Consider the following 19,537-nt stretch of genomic DNA (forward strand, 5'->3'; position numbering starts at 1 on the left):
AAGAGCGCCGCCTGGTTGTTGAAAGATGAACAACACAAGATGAAAGAATTTGGTAATTGCTTCATCAAATGCTGGCGCTGCCGTTTCTCCATTAAACGATATTTCTTCATTCTCAAGAGTTTTGCCAACAAGTGGTTCACTAAAAATGTGAATATATGCACTAGTGATGGGCCGATTCCAATATTTTTCTAGATTCCGATACAATTGCCGATTTTGATTCCTATTTCTTTTTAAATTTCTAAATATTGAAGTCTTTGTTTTATTTTGGGGAGGGGGCGGATTGCATAAACACATATAATAGGTGCATATATCTTTGTCAATATAAAATGTATATTTGCAGGGTTAGCTATAAATGTTTTAGTTTTACTGGTAATTTAAAATTCGTAAATATTTTAGCATTTCATTATTAAGTAATTAATTATTTAATTAATCAATTATTTAATTATTTAATTTCTATTAAATAATTAAATAATTAATTAATTAATTAATTAATTAATTATTTAATAGAAACATTTGTTTTAAACAAAAACAAACAAATATAAAAACAATTAAAACAATTTTTGAATTTTTGAGATGAGAATTGGTTATTCGTATTATTTAGATTCATTCGTGTTGGCGACTGAAAAATACAATTGTGAATTACTTAGGACCTCCATCCAGTCATGGCTGACGGAACAAGAGCATGCTACCCCCGTGAAGTAAATAAAGGGTTCCGCTCGAAATTTCGCCCAAATTCCCGAATTCGATAGAAACATTCCCGAGTTCGATAAGATACACCTGAAGAAAGTCGGAGGTTACATCGACCGAAACGTTGTGAAAATCACACCCAAGATGAAAACAGTAGTCCGATGAATCCAAAGAATATGAATGTACGGTACAATTCTCGCTCGAAATCCCGTCCAAATTCCTGAGTTCGGGGAAACATTCCCGAGTTCGACAAGATACACCTGAAGAAGGCCGGAGGTCACATCGACCGAAACGTTGTGAAAATCACCCTAAAGATGAGAATAGTAGTCCGATAAATCCAAATAATACCAATTGTTTTTTTGCATTGGAATATTATTATTTGCAAGGAACTGAAAATGCAGAAGATTTGCGCGAAGATTATCTCAAGGGTGTTCAGAGAAGATCAGAAAGAATGACGTTGTAATGACAACAGGAAGATGGGCGAGCTGATCAATTCAGATCCCGCAGTTCTTGGCAAGTTGGTGACAAGCGATAAAAACTGGATCTATTGCTATGACCCAGAGACCAATAGAAATAGTTCTTTTGTGGAAGTATGTTGGCTTTCTCAGACCAAAGAAGACCAGACAGAACCAATCTACCCAGAAATATATAATGATACGTTTTTTTTTTTTGACAGCACGAGCATGATCTATATGCACTAGTTCCCACTGGACAGGCAGTCAACAGGGGATACTATGTTGAGGTGTTCATGGAGTTCAGGTAGAGATTCCGTCGGATGAGACCCGCACTCTTCAAATCGGATCAGTGCTATTTCTAGCAGGACAATGCACCAATCCACAACTCCATCCTTGTCAGAGACTATTTGACCAAGATGGGCATCAACACAGTCCCTCAACCTCCCTATAGTCATGACCTTGCCCCCTGTAACTTTTGGTTATTCCCCAAGTTCAAGGAAAACCTTAGAGGCTGTCCTTATGAGACAATTGAGGAGATGAAAGAGGCTGTGACGAGGGTCATTGACACGTTCACACAAGAGGACTTCCATGGGATCTTCCACAAGTTGTTGGAACGGTACAATAAGCATTGCAGCCGGAGGAGATTACTTCGAAAGAGACTAGAGTTTAATCACGAGAAACACCCGTCTGGCTGAAACTACTGTCAATAATTTTCCCCACTCTTTATCTGTGCCTAAATCCAAACGTAGATTCCATGAGCAAAGCTTCTTTCTCAGAAGTGCACGACTGTGGAACTCTCTTCCGTTTGCCTGTTTCCCACCTGACTACAACTTGGATGTTTTCAAGTCCAACATAAACAAATTCCTGACAAACCGCCCCCTTAAGTAAGACACTTTATCAAATCTCCAATACTAATGATTGCTACAATACTATTTCTTTGATTACTGTACACGCAATAACCCTTATCCTTGAGTGGCCTCCGGGCCTTGATAAGTGGTTACCCCCTTGTAAAAAAAAAGTGTCCGTACAAAAAAATTCTGGAAACTTATGTAAGACACTTCGTATAAATAAGTGATCTTGTCTGTCTATCTGTGTAGAGAACGGTTTATACCAAACTACTATATCAATTGTTGGTCTACATATTTGAAACTTGATATATAGGGAAATCGGACCTCTGGGACATATTCGATTTAGCTTTTAGCCAGTAAAAATGTTTGCTAAGTAGTGACAAGTGATAAAATGGAACTTGAGAAGCTTAAGTCGACTTAAAGTGATTCTTTACACATGCGTAAATATACATTTATACGTTAATGTCAGTTAATTTTTAGAGTCTTGCTATGCATCTGTTCGTAGCTCAGATGATATCAAATAACACTGGTCGGCTATAGGTTATGGTTTCGATTCTATCTTATGGCATTCAGGTTATATATTTAAAAACTTTTGAAATTATCTATTATCTATAAATATAAAAGCGAAAATGTATGTATGTATATGTGTTCGCTTTTTCTGTGTGTCTACAAAAGGCTTCTTCAGAGACGCGGTCGCTCGGTTCACAACTTTTAAAAACTTTTTATATCACATACAAATCGTAATATCTCACACTTAACAACGAAGCTCGCCTGTCTATTTAATTTGCTCAATTTCGAGAAGATAAATATTCAAGATTTGTCGCTCGCCGCATGTGGGTTAGTCTTTTTCCTATAACATCTTCGGGAGGGGGGGAGCGTTCAGCAGTAAATGAATACCATCCCACAGTCAAAACTTGACCGCATTTAAAACGGGCACCTGCTAAATCCAACTAATTAAATAAATTCAAACGTGTTTCCATTAGCATCTCGTGGTGGGGCAATGGTTAACATCGCACTTTTTTTTTCACACTTTAATTTACAACTTTACCTCAAGTGTTCGGGTTCGATCCTCATACTTACTTTTTTTACACCCCCCAAACACCCGGGCAACGCCGGGTACCCCTTGCTAGTCTATTAAATAAATCTCAAACGTCTGTTAGTTTATGCGTTTGTGTTTTTGTGTGTTCGTATGTCCGCTAAACACTTTAGTCAGTCGCATTAGACCGGGTCAAAATTAGTACCATCAGAAAGAGCGATCTCTCGGTCGCATAATATGTGAAAATTAGTAAAAAACGATTAATTCTGGGGTAGTCAACTGGATAATTTTTTGCAAGAGCGGGTCAATTTTCGCAACGCCATTTTCGCAGGTCACGCACGCTTAGCAAACTTGAAGTTGTCATGGTAAGACGGGCAAAACGTTTGCCAGTAACGTTTTCCCCTTCTTTCTACCATCCGCATTTCAGGTTCGAACATGCCTACAACGGCTTCTTTTTTGTGTGTGTGGTCGCATGGGCACTCGTTGCTATTTTGATTGAAAGAAAAGTTTTTTTGATTAATTTATTTTTTTTTGGGGGGGGGTCCAGCTCACGGGCTGCCGAAATATCTGGTGAGGAAGTTCTCACCTACTATTGTGGTCACATTTGGGCAGGAGCTGCTAGGAAGACCTTATCCCGCCTTGACAGAGTTCAGAATAGACTTCGTAGCCTAGTGGGGGGGGGGCCTTTTCTCTTCCCTGCAATCTCTTTTTCACAGAAGAGACGTTGTGAGTCTGTCTGTTTTATCGTTATTTTCATGGAAAGTGCTCATCTGAGCTCTAATCTAGGGTCTCCTCTCGTCAAACATTTACAGAAAAACTCGTCCAGTTGAAAATACTATCAATAATTTCCCCACTGCTTATCTGTGCCTAAACCTAAACGTAGATTCCAAGGACAAAGCTTCTTTCTTAGAACTGCACACCTGTGGAACTCTCTTCTGTTTACCTGCTTTCCAGCTGACTACAATATAGCCGTATTCAAGTCCAATGTAAACAAGTTCTTGATGATCCGTTCCCCCTAAATAATCCAATTTATCAAATTCACACTTCTAACGATTACTATGATATTGTCATTTTGACCACTGTACACTCTTTAAGCCTTATTCTTGAGTGACCTCTGGGCCTTGATAAGTGGTGATTCCCTTTTAAAACAAAAAAGAAAATTTCTTCCATTCTTTTCTGGGAGTTGCTCAATATCCTTTGTATAGCAGCTGTGTTCAAACTGAACTTCTAGTCTATTACATAAAAGGAAGTCGTCTGTGTGTGTGTGTGTGTGTGTGTGTATATGTGTGTGTGTATATGTGTGTGTATGTGTGTGTATGTGTGTGTGTATGTGTAGGTGTGTGTATGTGTGTGTGCGTGTGTGTGTATGTGTGTGTATGTGTGTATGTGTGTATGTGTGTGTATATGTGTGTGTGTTTGTGTGTGCGCGCACGCGCGCGCGCGCGTGTGTGTGTGTGTGTTTGTATGGCTGCTAAAAAACTTTTGTCATTCGCATTTGACCGGTATGGACCCAGTACCATCTTAAAGAGCATTGCCCCGGATTCATAATATGTGAAAATTACGAAAAAAAAAAAAAAAAAAAAGAAAAAAAAAAGAAAGATCAATTCTGTGGCTATCAACTGGACAACATTTTGGAAATGGGGTCCTTTTTAGCACCGCTCATTTCACAAGTCACGCATGCGTGTCAAACTAAAATGATGTTTAAAAAGCTTATATTATTTAAGAGGACGGCTCAACAAGAGCTTGTTCACGTTTGACTTAAAAACGAAAATATTGTAGTCAGCTGGAAAGTAGACCAGCGGAATTAAGTTCCACAGGCGGGCAGTTCTAGGAAAGAATATTTAATAATATATAACGTATTGGCTTTATAATACAAAATCTGCAAAAATTAAACATATTTAAGCGTATTTTACGACGAGCAACGCCAAGCGGCTTGTTAATAATTTTATATCATCTGCTTGTTGAAACTATACTTTTCTTGCTGTATATTATTTCAAACATGCTTGTCAAACGTTTGGCTTAGTTTTGAAGTCTGTGACGTTTAAGCTTGAAAAAATTCACACGTTGACTTTGCGCCATTTTTGCGGACGTTTTTACCGAATTCAACTTGATAATGTCCTAGCAAAACAAACAATCTTCCCAGACAACGCAACCCAGAAGTGTTGCTCTTATCGGACGGATGCAGGGGTTCATCTAATCATCTGATCCTGCCTCTCTTATCTGACTCGTTCAGCAGAAAATTATTGAACAAAAAAACCCGTGTGTTCTCCATAAATTCGCTGAGAAAAGTTTTCGTAGAAGAGAAAATACAGGCACAGAAAACAAGGCGAATGTATTTAAGTAACCAAGACTGTTCGTGCGTTCATCCATCGTTGTTGATGAAGATTACAAACATCACTAATGATGCTGTGATTTGCGCGTGAAATTTTTTGTGTAGACTTGCGAAATCCCCAACCACGGCTAGGGACATTTATCTTCGGCCCCCTAAAATCACCAGAGATTAGACAATTCCGGTAATGATCCGGTTCTTGTTGATTTTGCGGTGGAACATAAGTTCTGTGCAGTTCTAGGAGGTCCACCCTCCCAAGCTTATGCCGTCTTTCTTCGAGAAGATTTAGTTAGTTTATTGCAAATCGCCCAAGTCACTCTCAGGATTTACATTTTTCTTTGACGTTAATGTCTGAGCTATGAAGACATGTTTGCTGCAAGGCTAAAAATTAAGATATGAACTAATAGCTATTACGTCACGCATGCGTGTTCGTAATGCTGCCGCTCGACATATATATATATATATATATATATATATATATATATATATATATATATATATATATATATATATATATATATGTATATATATATACCGTATTAATATATATATATATATACCGTATTAATATATATATATATATACCTTATTAATATATATATATATCTTATTAATATATATATATATATATGTATATATATATATACCTTATTAATATATATATATATATACCTTATTAATATATATATATATACCTTATTAATATATATATATACCTTATTAATATATATATATATATACCTTAGCAATATATATATACTTTATTAATATATATACCTTATTAATATATATATATATATACCTTATTAATATATATATACCTTATTAATATATATATATACCTTATTAATATATATATACCTTATTAAAATATACATATATACCTTATTTATATATATATATCTTATTAAAAAAATACCTTATTAATATATATATACCTTATTAATATATATATATATTAATAAGGTATATATATATATATATATATATATATATATATATATATATATATATATATATATATATATATATATTGTTTTAACAAACGCAAGACGTCAAGGAATAGATTGATAGCAACAAATAGTGTATTTCATCATATATTTATATATGATGAATATATATACATATATATTTACCTTATTAATATATATATATCTATATATACCTCGTTAATATATATATATATATATATATATATATATATATATATATATATATATATATATATATATATAATCCGTAGTTGTTGTCGTCTCACCACGTTTTGGCCAAGTAAGCCTCTGACCAGCTTTGGGTAGGATTGAAACCGCTATCTTCAGGCAATGCTCATCTGGAACCATAGAGATCCAACGAAGGCCAGAGGAATAGTTGGCCGAAACGTCGCGAAACAACAACTAATAAAGATGAAAATAACAGTCCGCAATAAATAAATTAATATAAATAATACTCATCTCAATAATGAATTCCAATTAAAAAAATATATGCCATTCGGTACGGACCCGACCATAGAAGATCAGATAATAAATAAACGTGGATTTATAAGATCAAAAAATCCAACCTTGATCGCCCTTCGGGGCCCGTGGCGTAGTTGATAGAGACGTTGAATTTCTACGGTTCCAGATTGTCTTAAGATAGTGGTTTCAATTCTACTCAAAGCTGGCCAGAGGCTTACTTCGCCAAAACATGGCAGTGATTGCTGAGAATGCAGTTAGGAGATTCGAAGTTTCTATCTGTCGCGGTTACCACCTGACGAAGGCCAGAGGAATAGTTGGCCGAAACATCGTGAAACAACAACCAATAAAGATTAGAATAACAGTCAGCAAGAAAATAAAATTATATATATATATATATATATATATATATATATATATATATATATATATATATATATATAATGTGTGTGTGTGTGTGTATAGGAAAGATATGCTTATTCAATATTTCGCCTTTTATTTTTACCAACATTTTTATTTATGAAGCTCAATGTATGTTAAATATAATTACAGTGCATAAAGAAATAAATGACAAAAAGTATATATTACAAATTCCAAGATGTTCTCCATCATTCCTACCTATATATATATATATATATATATATATATATATATGTGTGTGTGTGTGTGTGTGTGTGTGTGTGTTTGGTTAGCTCTGGCTGTCCTTTTGCGCAGAGAATATATATTATGTTGTGTGACCCCCGACACTAGGGATTTTTATTATGCCATATGAAACTCGCGTGGTGCCGGTTAGGGTTATGTTGGGGGTTAGAGTTATGGTTAGGATTTGGGTTATGAATTCTCTACGGACATTTTTCAACGCAAAGACCCGTTGTATTTTCTGTCAGAACAGAACGTTTTTGCAACTCCCACCCGAAACTGGTTCCCATGAGTTTTCTCGACGGGTTCTAGCGGTGGCTTTTTGAACACGAGTAAAACCATCCTTCCTAACAGAATTGGTGTTCTTTCTTGGTAACGTTCCACATTCACCTGGTGATGTATGCGTAAATATTTGGATTAACTTATTGTCCATAACTAAAAAAAAAAACCCCAAAAACCCCCAAAAACGAATCTTTTAGAAGAGTTGTTCGGCCGGATGTTTACACAACTGAATCAACGTCCCAAAAAAGTCTGTACAACATTTTCGATTTTGATTTGACCGGTTATTCGAGTACGCGGGATTTTTTTTTTTGCATCCCCTTTCCATCTCGAAAAGATTTTTTTTTTCTTTATTTTATTACTGTGATTTCACCCCAAATAAAACACAGCCCCACTTGCATACAAGGAGCTACTATTTGGGACCACATCTACAGGAATACTTTACAGGGAGTTGAGCAGCAAGATGTCTGTTTCCACTACACTTGCACTTTTGAATGCCAGTACAATCAGGGAAACAGGGACCTGGGAAGGAATTCCGAAGTCTATCAGTTCGAGATAATAAAACTATTAGAGTTGATGGCTTTCCTCCATCTAGGAATCTATACAGTGTAGGGTGGGATTTGGCTACTTGCCGGATTCGTCGTAGGTATTTACGTCGAGGCAGTACAAATGCTTTGAGTTGGTCAGAACATAATCCATTAAATTCATTGCAAAATAGGCTTAGATACGCACCATTTTGGCGATGGGACAGATGTTGAAGTTTGGTAGATAATGCGGAGCATATAAGGTCAAAAACTCTGATTGTGTGGCAGTCGCTCGTTTTGTCAGGTTTCACCTTAAAAACATCCTAACTTTGGTTTGTTCAGTTACATTTTGAAATAGCAATTTCTTAGGCGAGTATTGATTTTGAAATAACATTTTGTTCAGTATCATGGAAGTTAAAAAATGCATTATTTTTGGTTTGTTGTGCTTAAGTTTAAAATTTTATTGTATTTAGTCTGTCGTGTTTAAGTTTTAAAAAATATTATTTGGATCTGCCGTGCTTAAAGTTAGTTTTCTTATTTTTAGTCTTTTAATTTAATTTTATTTTTTTAGTTTATTGTACTTCAGCTTAAAGTTTATTTTTTTTTGTCTGTCGTGCTCAAATTAAAAATTTAATTATTTTTCGTCTACGTGCTTAAGTTTAAAATTTTACTATTTTTGGTCTGTCGTGCTTAAGTTTCAAATTTTATTTTATTTGGTCTGTCACGCTTCAGTTTAAAGTATGATTTTTCTTTGTTTAAGATATCGTTTTTCTTTCATTTGTCACGCTTCAGTTCCGATTATTATTTTTAAATCTGCAGACATAGGTCTGCAACACTGAAACATGAAATGGCATTTGTTCTGTCATGATAAAGTTCCAAATATTTTTTCGGTCCCTTGTTCATAACTGAGTGACCCCCTACATGAAGGTCAAAATACACCGCATTTTTAAAAACAACTAGTATCAAAATTTATTTAGCTTTTATTATATTCGAATATTCATAAACTATGACATGTGTTCAAATTATTCTTGCATATTGAAAAATAAAGTCTATTTACTCATTATTATTATTATTATTATTATTATTATTATTAGTTATTGTTATTATTATTAGTATTTATTGTTATTATTATTATTATTATTGTTATTATTATTAATTATTATTATTATTGTTATTATTATTACTATTATTTATTATTAGTATTATTATTATTGTTATTATTATTTATTATTGTTATTATTATTATTATAATTAATCTTATTATTTATTATTGTTATTATTATTTATTATTGTTATTATTATTATTATTATCATCATTATTATTATTTATTGTTATTATTATTAATTATTTTTATTATTATCATTATTGTTATTATTATTATTTATTATTATTAGTATTATTATTATTGTTGTAATTATTATTCATTGTTTTTATTATTATTATTATTATTATTGTTATTATTATAATTATTATTTATTATTGTTATTATTATTGATATTATTATTGTTGTTAATATTATTTTGTTATAATTGCTATTATTATTATTATTGATATTATTATTATTGATACTGTTATTATTATTGTTATTATTATTAGTGTTTTTATTAATACTATTATTATTAATATTATTGTCATGATTATTATTTTGTTATTATTATTTCATTATAATTGTTATTATTTTATTGTTATAATGATTGTTGATCCTCTTATTTATAATTGTTATTATGATTGTTATTATTATTACAATTATTATTCCTAAAATTATTTTTTATTATTTTGTTATTGTTGCTAATGTTGTTGTTATTGTTGTTGTAGTTGGTATTATTATCATTATTATTATTATTATTATTATTATTATTATTATTATTATTATTATTATTATTATTGTTGTTGTTATTATTATTAATCTTATTATTATTATCATTATTTATTATTATTATTTGGATCATTTTTATTATTATTATTATTATTATTAGTATTGTTTTTGTTGTTGTTATCGATTAACTAGGTACACTGAACTAGTCTTTGCTTCTGCAATCAAGCTGAACCGATTAACATCAGGTACAATGGTAATAACGCAACCCTTAGTTTGACCATTACACGCGCGGTCACCCTTACAGGAGGTATCCATTGTCTCTCATAAGTGGACAGAAGTCATGATATTATTATTTTAAATATTCTATATAGTATTAGTATTCTTAATTAGTCTTAAGACATAAACGCTGGCGGACATGATCAAACACGCACACGACACTAAGGCGCCTCATTAACATTAACTGCATACTTTATGTAAGTAATCGCAAATGCTACAAAGGGCGGGATCTTCCAAATCACAAATCGTTTAGCTAAAAAAATCATAAAGAATAAATAATATTTAGATTTGAACTTGGATAACACCCAATGACCTATTTAGACATACCCTAAGCCTACCCAGAAATATAACCTGTTTATATATATATATATATATATATATATATATATATATATATATATATATATATATATATATATATATATATATAGGGTGTCCGTAAAGTTACTATACAGTCTTATTGTTTTATTGTATTTTATTTTTATTAATAGTTAATATTTATTTTTTTACAGATTTATTTAATTAAACATGCCACGCAAGCTAACTTTGGAAGAGCGCAAATTTATTTACGTTTAAAAACGTTTTTAAACGTAAATAAATTTAATTAATGTCCCCGTACGTTTGGCACAATTAATAAGTTCCCCAATAGAACTCTTTATTTTCGTTACAATATTATTTAGATTGCTATCGATTTACTCCTGACGAGATGATAGCCGAAAGAGCTCTCGAGAAACTTCCGCCTAGTATTTTATTTAAAATATATATATATATATATATATATATATATATATATATATATATATATATATATATATATATATATATATATATAATAAAAAAAATTGGACCATTTGGAATTTACCTATTGGATTGAAATTTTAAATTCTACCGTTTTGGATTTTACCATTTTTGGATTTTTACCCTTCACCGGACTGTCCATTCATGTGAAATCTTTTTTATTTTTATTTTTATTTTGCCTCCTGTTCCCCTTACCTCACCTTTTTTTTTAACCAAGTAAGATCTGTGACTTACTTGTAGTTTCATTAAATACTTTTATATGCAAAATCCGATCCTGCATTTTGCTAATTCCTGCCCTCTGATGAGAAGGAGAGTATTTCTTCGAAACTCCGCGGATTAAGGACTATCCACTTATCTTGTGTGTCCTTTTTTAAAATTAAATATGTTTTTAACTCTTTTTCAAGATGTTTTTTAACATGTTTTATTAATCATTTGTTCATATATATATATATATATATATATATATATATATATATATATATATATATATATATATACTGTGTGTGCAAAATCCAGACTTCAAGACAAGGTGTTGATGGCAACAAAAAGTGTATTTCGTTTTATGTTACAATTGTTTCAATGTCCAGTTCGACAATTTTAAGCATTATATCGTTTGAAAATTTTCAAAAACCAGTATTTCTTCAGACTTTATGAATAAACCCACTTTAGGCAATTTAGCATTTTTTGATAGAAAGAAAAAAAGTGTGTTTATTCATAAAGTCTGAAGAAATGCTGGTTTTTGAAAATTTTCAAACGATATAATGCTTGAAATTGTCGAACTGGACATTGAAACAATTGTAACGTAAAATGAAATACACTTTTTGTTGCCATCAACACCTTGTCTTGAAGTCTTGATTTTTCACACACAGTATATTAATGCTCAATTATGAAATGTGATAATTTTGTAGCTTAATCCTTAAGTCAACCAATTTTGGCTTAAAACCTATTGGCATATGAAAATTTACTGAATTACACGAACTCAGTATATTACAGTATATAAGTCTCTCTCTCTCTCTCTCTCTCTCTCTCTCTATATATATATATATATATATATATATATATATATATATATATAGTGTCACGCAAAAGTATTGGATGCATTACCTTTTTCTTCATAACTTTAATTAGGGTTCGAGATTTTACATAAAATTTGGTCAGTATATTTCTATTACTATTCTAACTAATATTTGGAGTACTAATTACAAAATCAACGTTTAGAAAGTTTATATTTAAGGAAAATATGAATTAACAAACGCAAAAGTATTGGATACACTTTTACAAAATTCTTTTTCTGAAATAAATTTAAATGACTTTTGCTTCGCGTGTTGCAATAATGCAAACGAGTTATCACTGACCAATCAGAGAGCTTTATATTAAAATAATTTTATAAAATTCTTCCAGTTTAGGCTCATTCGTTTAAAGTCAACCAGTTCATTTATAAAATGCCTAAAACTAAAGAGTTGTGAATAGATATTCGTCAGAAAATCATTGATAAGCACAAAGAAGGAAAAAGGTATCGAATAATATCAAGGATCTTAATCTACCACTTAGTACAGTTGGAAACGTTATTAGAAAGTTTAAAAACCCTGGTGAAGCTGTTGCAAATCTTCCAAGATGTGGTCGGCCAAGGAAATTAAACGAAAAAAAAAATCAAGGTGGGTTAGCAGAAAGGTAAAAAAAAAAAAAAAAAAAACTTTGCTTCTTGTGGTGAAATTCAAACCGACCTCAGAGAAGCTAGGATTAATGTGAACAAGGATACAATCAGTAGAGTTCTAAATCGTGCAGGTTTTGTATCAAGGTCCCGAAGAAAAGTTCCATTATTGAAGCTTAAACATGCTAGATCACGTTTAAATTATGTTAAAACATATGGGGAACAGCCCCAAGAATTTTGGAACAAAGTAATCTGGTCAGACGAAATGAAAATCGAAATCTTTAGAAGAAACGCAGCAACACATGTATGGCGTAAAAATGGCAACGCCTATAACAAAAAGAATACCATTCCTACCGTAAAGTTTGGCGGTGGTTTGATTATAGTATGGGAGTGTTTTTCATCCAAAGGTGCTGGGGAACACGAAATCATCAATGTTAGAATTAATGTACAGTGAAATTTTGGAGAACAACCCACAGAAATCTGCTGATTTGTTGGGATATAATAGCAATTTCGTGTTTCGGCAGGACAATGATCCCAAGCATACTGCCAAACTAACCAAAAAATGGCTTAGAAATAACGGAATTGACGTTCTTATTTGGCCCAGTCAGTCTCCAGACCTCAACCCAATTGAAAATTTGTGGAAAATATTGAAGATCAATGTTCACAAGAGGAATCCACAAAATATTCAACAACTAGAAAAGTTCTGCAAAGAAGAATGACGCAAAATGCCTGCATATCTTTGCAAAAAACATTTGTGCAACTATAGAAAGCGATTGGAAGCTGTTTAACGCAATAAAGGCTACGAAACCAAATATTAAATCAATGTATCCAATACTTTTGCGTTAGTTGATTTATATTTTTCCTTTAATATAAACTTTCTAAACTTCAATTTTGTAATTACTACCCCAAATATTAGTTAGAATAGTAATAGGCATATACTGACCTAATTTAAGGTAAAATCTTAAACCCCAATTAAAGTTATAAAAAAAAATGTAATGTATCCAATACTTTTGCGTGGTAGTGTATATATATATATATATATATATATATATATATATATATATATATATATATATATATATATATATATATATAACTACTTTATTTACTCACATAAACTTAATATACGAAAGTATAGATTTATGCGTAAACTTTAAGTATTTACTTCAAAGGTGCTCAATACGTAGGTAGAGCTAGTTAGTAATTTATAAAATATATATGGCGATTAAGCTGCACTGAATATTCTGCGTTTCATCCACTATAGGATTCGTCAGGCTTATGCGCGAATTCTGTGGTTGCTTCTTGTTTTTATATATGTTGAGGATTTCTAGTTAGCCAATCAGCTTTCTAGTAATTACCGCGCCCCTTCCTATCAGCCAATGGGCATGCATTTTATCGAACAAAGGATCTGTTTTAGAACTAGGTTAGTGGTTTAAGGTAGATGTTTTCCTTCCTTTTTTTATATATATATATAAATACACCTATGTGTACACACACACATGCACATATATATACATATATATATATACATATATGTGTGATCGTTTATGGATATTCATGTTTATTTAATTTATCTATTTGTTTGTTTTCTATTGTTATTGTTAGTTTTACAGCTATTTTGTATCGCTATCCTAGAGTAAGTTTTATTTTGTGAACACAGTTGTTTGCTATTTCTCGTATACAGTTTAATAAATTTTGAGGTTCTTTAAAGTACAGGATAGCAAATTTTTCATGGAGGCATAATTTACATGGGTCGTCTAAATGTCTGCACGTGGTAGCTTGTCTCATTATTTTCCATTCGACTACCGGCGAATGTCCGCTTTCTTTGAGTTCCCAGTATTTATTCGCTAGTGTTGTTTTTATACGGTGTTTTTTATTTTTGAATGTACTTTTGTGGTCATAGTATCGGGTTTTGAAATCTATTTAGAGATGATAATTAAAGCACATAATAACAAAATACTAAATGAAAACAATGTAAACAACAACAAAATAAACAATAAAAAAGTAGACACCATGACAGAAATAAAACCAACACTAGCAGAAATAATAATAATAATAATAATAATAATAATAATAATAATAATAATAATAACAATAATAATAACAATAATAATAATAATAACAAACCAACCCCGGACAAGAACAACCATACCATAAATAAAAATACTAATAACGAACAAGATAAATGCAATTGCAGACACCGCACACTTTGCCCAGTCCAAAATAAATGCCTAACAAAAAGCGTAGTTTATCAAGCAACAATATTTGCGAAAGAAAACCCGAATAACAAGAAATATTACATAGGTATGACTTCCTTAGATTTCACACCTAGTTCTAAAACAGATCCTTTAGGAAGGGCCGCGGTGGATACTAGAAAGCTGATTGGCTAACTAGAAATCCTCAACATATATAAAAACAAGAAGCAACCACAGAATTCGCGCATAAGCCTGACGAATCCTATAGTGGATGAAACGCAGAATATTCAGTGTAGCTTAATCGCCATATATATTTTATAAATTACTATAAATATAATTGTCTATAATACCAACTCTATTATAATCTCAGCTCAATGAATTTTCAAAAGAGTTTTCAGAACATATATATGTATATCTATTCCGAACTAGTTTTTCAATCCGTTTATTTATTTATTTTTTTTCAAAAGAATAAACGTGTTCACAACCGATTGAAAAACTAGTTGAGAATAGTTGTAAGCGTCTCTGAGGAGTGACTGGATGGAAGATTTACAGTTCTATGGACGAGAGGTAATTTTCCATCCTTTCACGAAACAGCTGTAAGAGCTTAACGCCAAAATAAGTGAATTTCTATTCATGTAGATTATGATTTTATTCAATTTACGTATATATATATATATATATATATATATATATATATATATATATATTATATGATATATACATATCATATATATAATATATATTATATAATCTATTATATAAATCTCACCTGCTTGTTTAAATGTATGCATGCATGTATGTATGTATGTGTGTATGTATGTATGTATGTATGTATGTATGTATGTGTGCCTAAAACTTTTCTCAGTGACATCGAACTGAAAGGGCGATGTTTTGGTCGAATAATATGTGAAAATTAGAAATATACTCGTAACACGTGCTGTGTATTGTTGATTGTTTTATTACACTGGAATAAAATTTCTTTCTTAAGAAGCACAGGGATGCAACATTGCAGCGATGGGACAGGGGTTAGAGCTTAGTTGACAAAGTGGGACATATTAGATTGAAGATTCTTTTTTGGACCATATCTAAGGAGCGAATGGTGGCCATGTAGAGGTACACGATACTCTCAAGTGTGAATAGTCTTCTAGCTTGATAGAGGGAACCCACCTTCTTTGCAGCAGTTTTCGCAATGTCCTCAATGTATTTGTTGCAGTTGATACTGGCTGTGAATGTTAAGCCGAGGAATTTGAAGGAAGAATTCTCAGGTAGGGTGTTATTTTTCATGGATGTAGGCGGTTTGTCTTTGGTGTGGTTTCATGTGAGAGCATATCCTGCCACCTCACATCTTTGAAGTCTGCCCGAAAGTCAACACCAAAGTGTACCTGGATGTGCTAAAGAGTGTGGTGATCCCCTGGTGCAATCAGGTGGCTGCTTGTAGACCCTGGGTGTGGCAGCAGGATTCGGCGCCGGCCTACAAGCCCAAAGAGACCCAGGCTAAGCTTCAGAAGGAGTGCTACGACTTTGTACATTTTTCTCTTTGCCCCCCCTGTTCCCCGACTTGAACCCGACTACTTCGTTTGGTCATACGTCGAGAACATCACCAACATGACCTCCCACAACACCAAAGCCAGCTTGATCGCCGCCATCCGCCGAGTATTCGCTGAGCTCCCGCCTTCGCTTGTCGAAAAGGCATTCTTCCAGTTCCGGACCCGTATCGAAGCAGTGATTGAGGCTTAAAGTGATTACATTGAATAGACGTCAGCTCTACTACATAATCAAGTTACTAAAGCTATAGTGTTTGTTTTCATTAGGGCGACAACTTTTATTGCTTCGTCCTGTATTTTATTTAAAAAATATTATTCAAATTATTCTGACATTTATTCTCATCTTGGTTGTTATTTTCATAACGTTTCGGCCGATCTAACTTCCGACCTTCTCCAGGTCCATCATTTCAAACTCGAATGGCCTTAATAAGCGATGACGTCCAAATAAAATAAGAAATTCCACACATTTTTTTGTAAAAGTGCATTGTATTCCTTTTTCTTGTAAGAAATAAAATGAATTTTAATTAAACTAATATGGCCGCTATTTAACCTTTGACACCAATCATAGTGTCATAAAACGTGTTAAGAATGTGTTACGCAAAAGAATAAAAGTATTTGGGATTGGTTGTGATTGCTCGGATGAGTGCGCAATAGCTCACAGACACGCATTTGCAGTATTTGATTAGACAGCGAAAGATTTATTAGTGTTATTTATTGCGAACTATTATCCCAATCTTTTCTGGCCTTCGTCAGGTGGTAACCGCGTCGGGATAGGAACTCTGAACCTCCTGACTACATCCGCTGCAATTACTGCCTTTCATAGTTGTTGTCGTCTCCCCACGTTTTGGCCAAGTAAGCTTTTGGCCGGCTTTGGGTAGGATTGAAACCGCTATCCTCAGACAATTCTCACCTGTAACCGTGCAGATTTAACGTCTCTATCAACTGCGCCAAAACGTGGCGAGACGACAACTATGGAAGGCAGTAATTGAAGTGGATGCAGTCAGGAGATTCAGAGTTCCTATCCCATCACGGTTACCACCTGATGAAGGCCAGAGGAATAGTTGGCCGAAACGTCGTGAAAACAACTAAGAAAAAGATAAGGATAATAGTCCGCAATAAATAAAATTAATAAACAATACTCATCTCAATAATGAATTTCAATAAAATATTATATAGCGAAAGATTTGTTGCGAAGCTATAAACATTTAAGCAAATACTAGCAGGAGAACTGGAAGTTGCCCGGGATTGAATGAAGATCAACAAATATTCCACACATACAATAATTATTTTATTGCCCTCGAAATCGGTGAAATCACGCATTGTTCAATCAAATCGACTGATTACCTGCTATAGTCGGGGATCCACAACAATAAATTCCAAAATACATTGTAGTCTCCATAGTAATGTAGAGAACCAACGGTTGATTTTACAATATCAATTTATACTAGCAGGAGAGGAGCCCGGCTTTGCCCAGGCGTAAAATACGCTTAAATATCATATTTTAATTTTTCCAGATTTCGTATATATTATTATAGAATCGTGATTTCAAAAGTAAAAAAAAAAGTATTTAGGTGCTATCTGAAAGAATTGAAACCGAAAATGTAGCATTTAAATCTGGTGATGTTGTAACAACGTGACACGCATATAAACCGATGAAAAATTAAAGATTAAAATCAACTAAGATGAATGTACAAAATATTTAACAATTTTTTCTATTTTTATCCATTTTTAACCGCTTAAAAAACAATTTTAATCGGCTAAAGACCGGCCCGTAAAAAATCCAATCATTTGAGACCCCTAGCGCCGCTCTGCGACTTTTAGTTTCGGAAGAGATAGAGTTTGAAGATATAGAGACAGACAGACAGACAGACAGACATATAGCCGTTTATATATTAGACAATGGCGTGATTAAAGTTTACATAGCAAAAGTTAAGTATCATGGTTGATTTGTGTTTTACACAGAAACAGCAAAATCAACTTTAGATTATTTTAGAAGACAGAGCTGCGTTTGAAATGAATGTCTATATTTAGAGAACAATTGAACCATGATACTGGACTTTTGGATGGTTACTTTTAATTCAAGTGATTATATGAAAATTTAATAAAATCAACAGTTGATTCTTTGATAAGACAGGGGCGCGTCCGAAATGAATGTTTCTGTTTAGAAAACAACTGAACCATGATAGGTGACTTTTGAATTTTAAACTAAGCTATTATTTTCAGATAATTTTATAAAACCAACAATAGATTCTCAACAGTGCAATATAGACTACAATTATTATATATTATTATGTATTACGGACTAAGTCACTGCGTGGAGGCACATAAAACTTCCTCCACGGGCACCGTGGGGGGAGGGGTCCGTATCGATCGATTGATTGAACACTGAATGAATTCGCAGATTTCGTTTGGCTAAGATCAAAGTGTAGTATCTGTTCCAGCAGATACTGCAAGCAAAGACCGTATGTGGGGGCAATCCCACATATAAGACCTTGGTCAATGAAGGCGAAACCCTTCATACCAATTGTCACTATCCAGCTCCCCTACTCCCCGGGAGTTGGTCCCCATTTCCCCTTCACTCCTCACTTTAAAAATCGGCCTTGTGCCTAATTTGCTCAGCGGGGGAGCAAATAAATACCTCAAAGTTTAGTATCTGTTCTTCAGATGCTGCGCTTCCATTTCTTGTTCTCTTTTAGTGGAGGAGAAATCCTTCACGACTGAGACAATTTTTATTTTTGTACCTTTTCTCCACGTTAAAAAACGACCCTGGTGTCTAACTCTGTCCCGTGGGGAGGCATTGTAAATAGATACGATTATAGTATAGAAGAGTGAAAAAATTGTTGTTCAATCCTGGATTACGCCGGGTCTCCCTGCTAGTTGTTTATATGCGTGAGTATGCACAACATACGTTGGACCCGTAAGAGTAAACTCTTATCAGAAACCTCTGGATTTTTTTATTATTAGTAATGATAATGTATTTTGAAAGTGCAGAAGAGTATGGCGGCGAA

Source organism: Euprymna scolopes, chromosome 22 (genome assembly GCF_053919585.1).
Source record: "Euprymna scolopes isolate OS-2025 chromosome 22, ASM5391958v1, whole genome shotgun sequence".
Classification (NCBI taxonomy): domain Eukaryota; kingdom Metazoa; phylum Mollusca; class Cephalopoda; order Sepiida; family Sepiolidae; genus Euprymna; species Euprymna scolopes.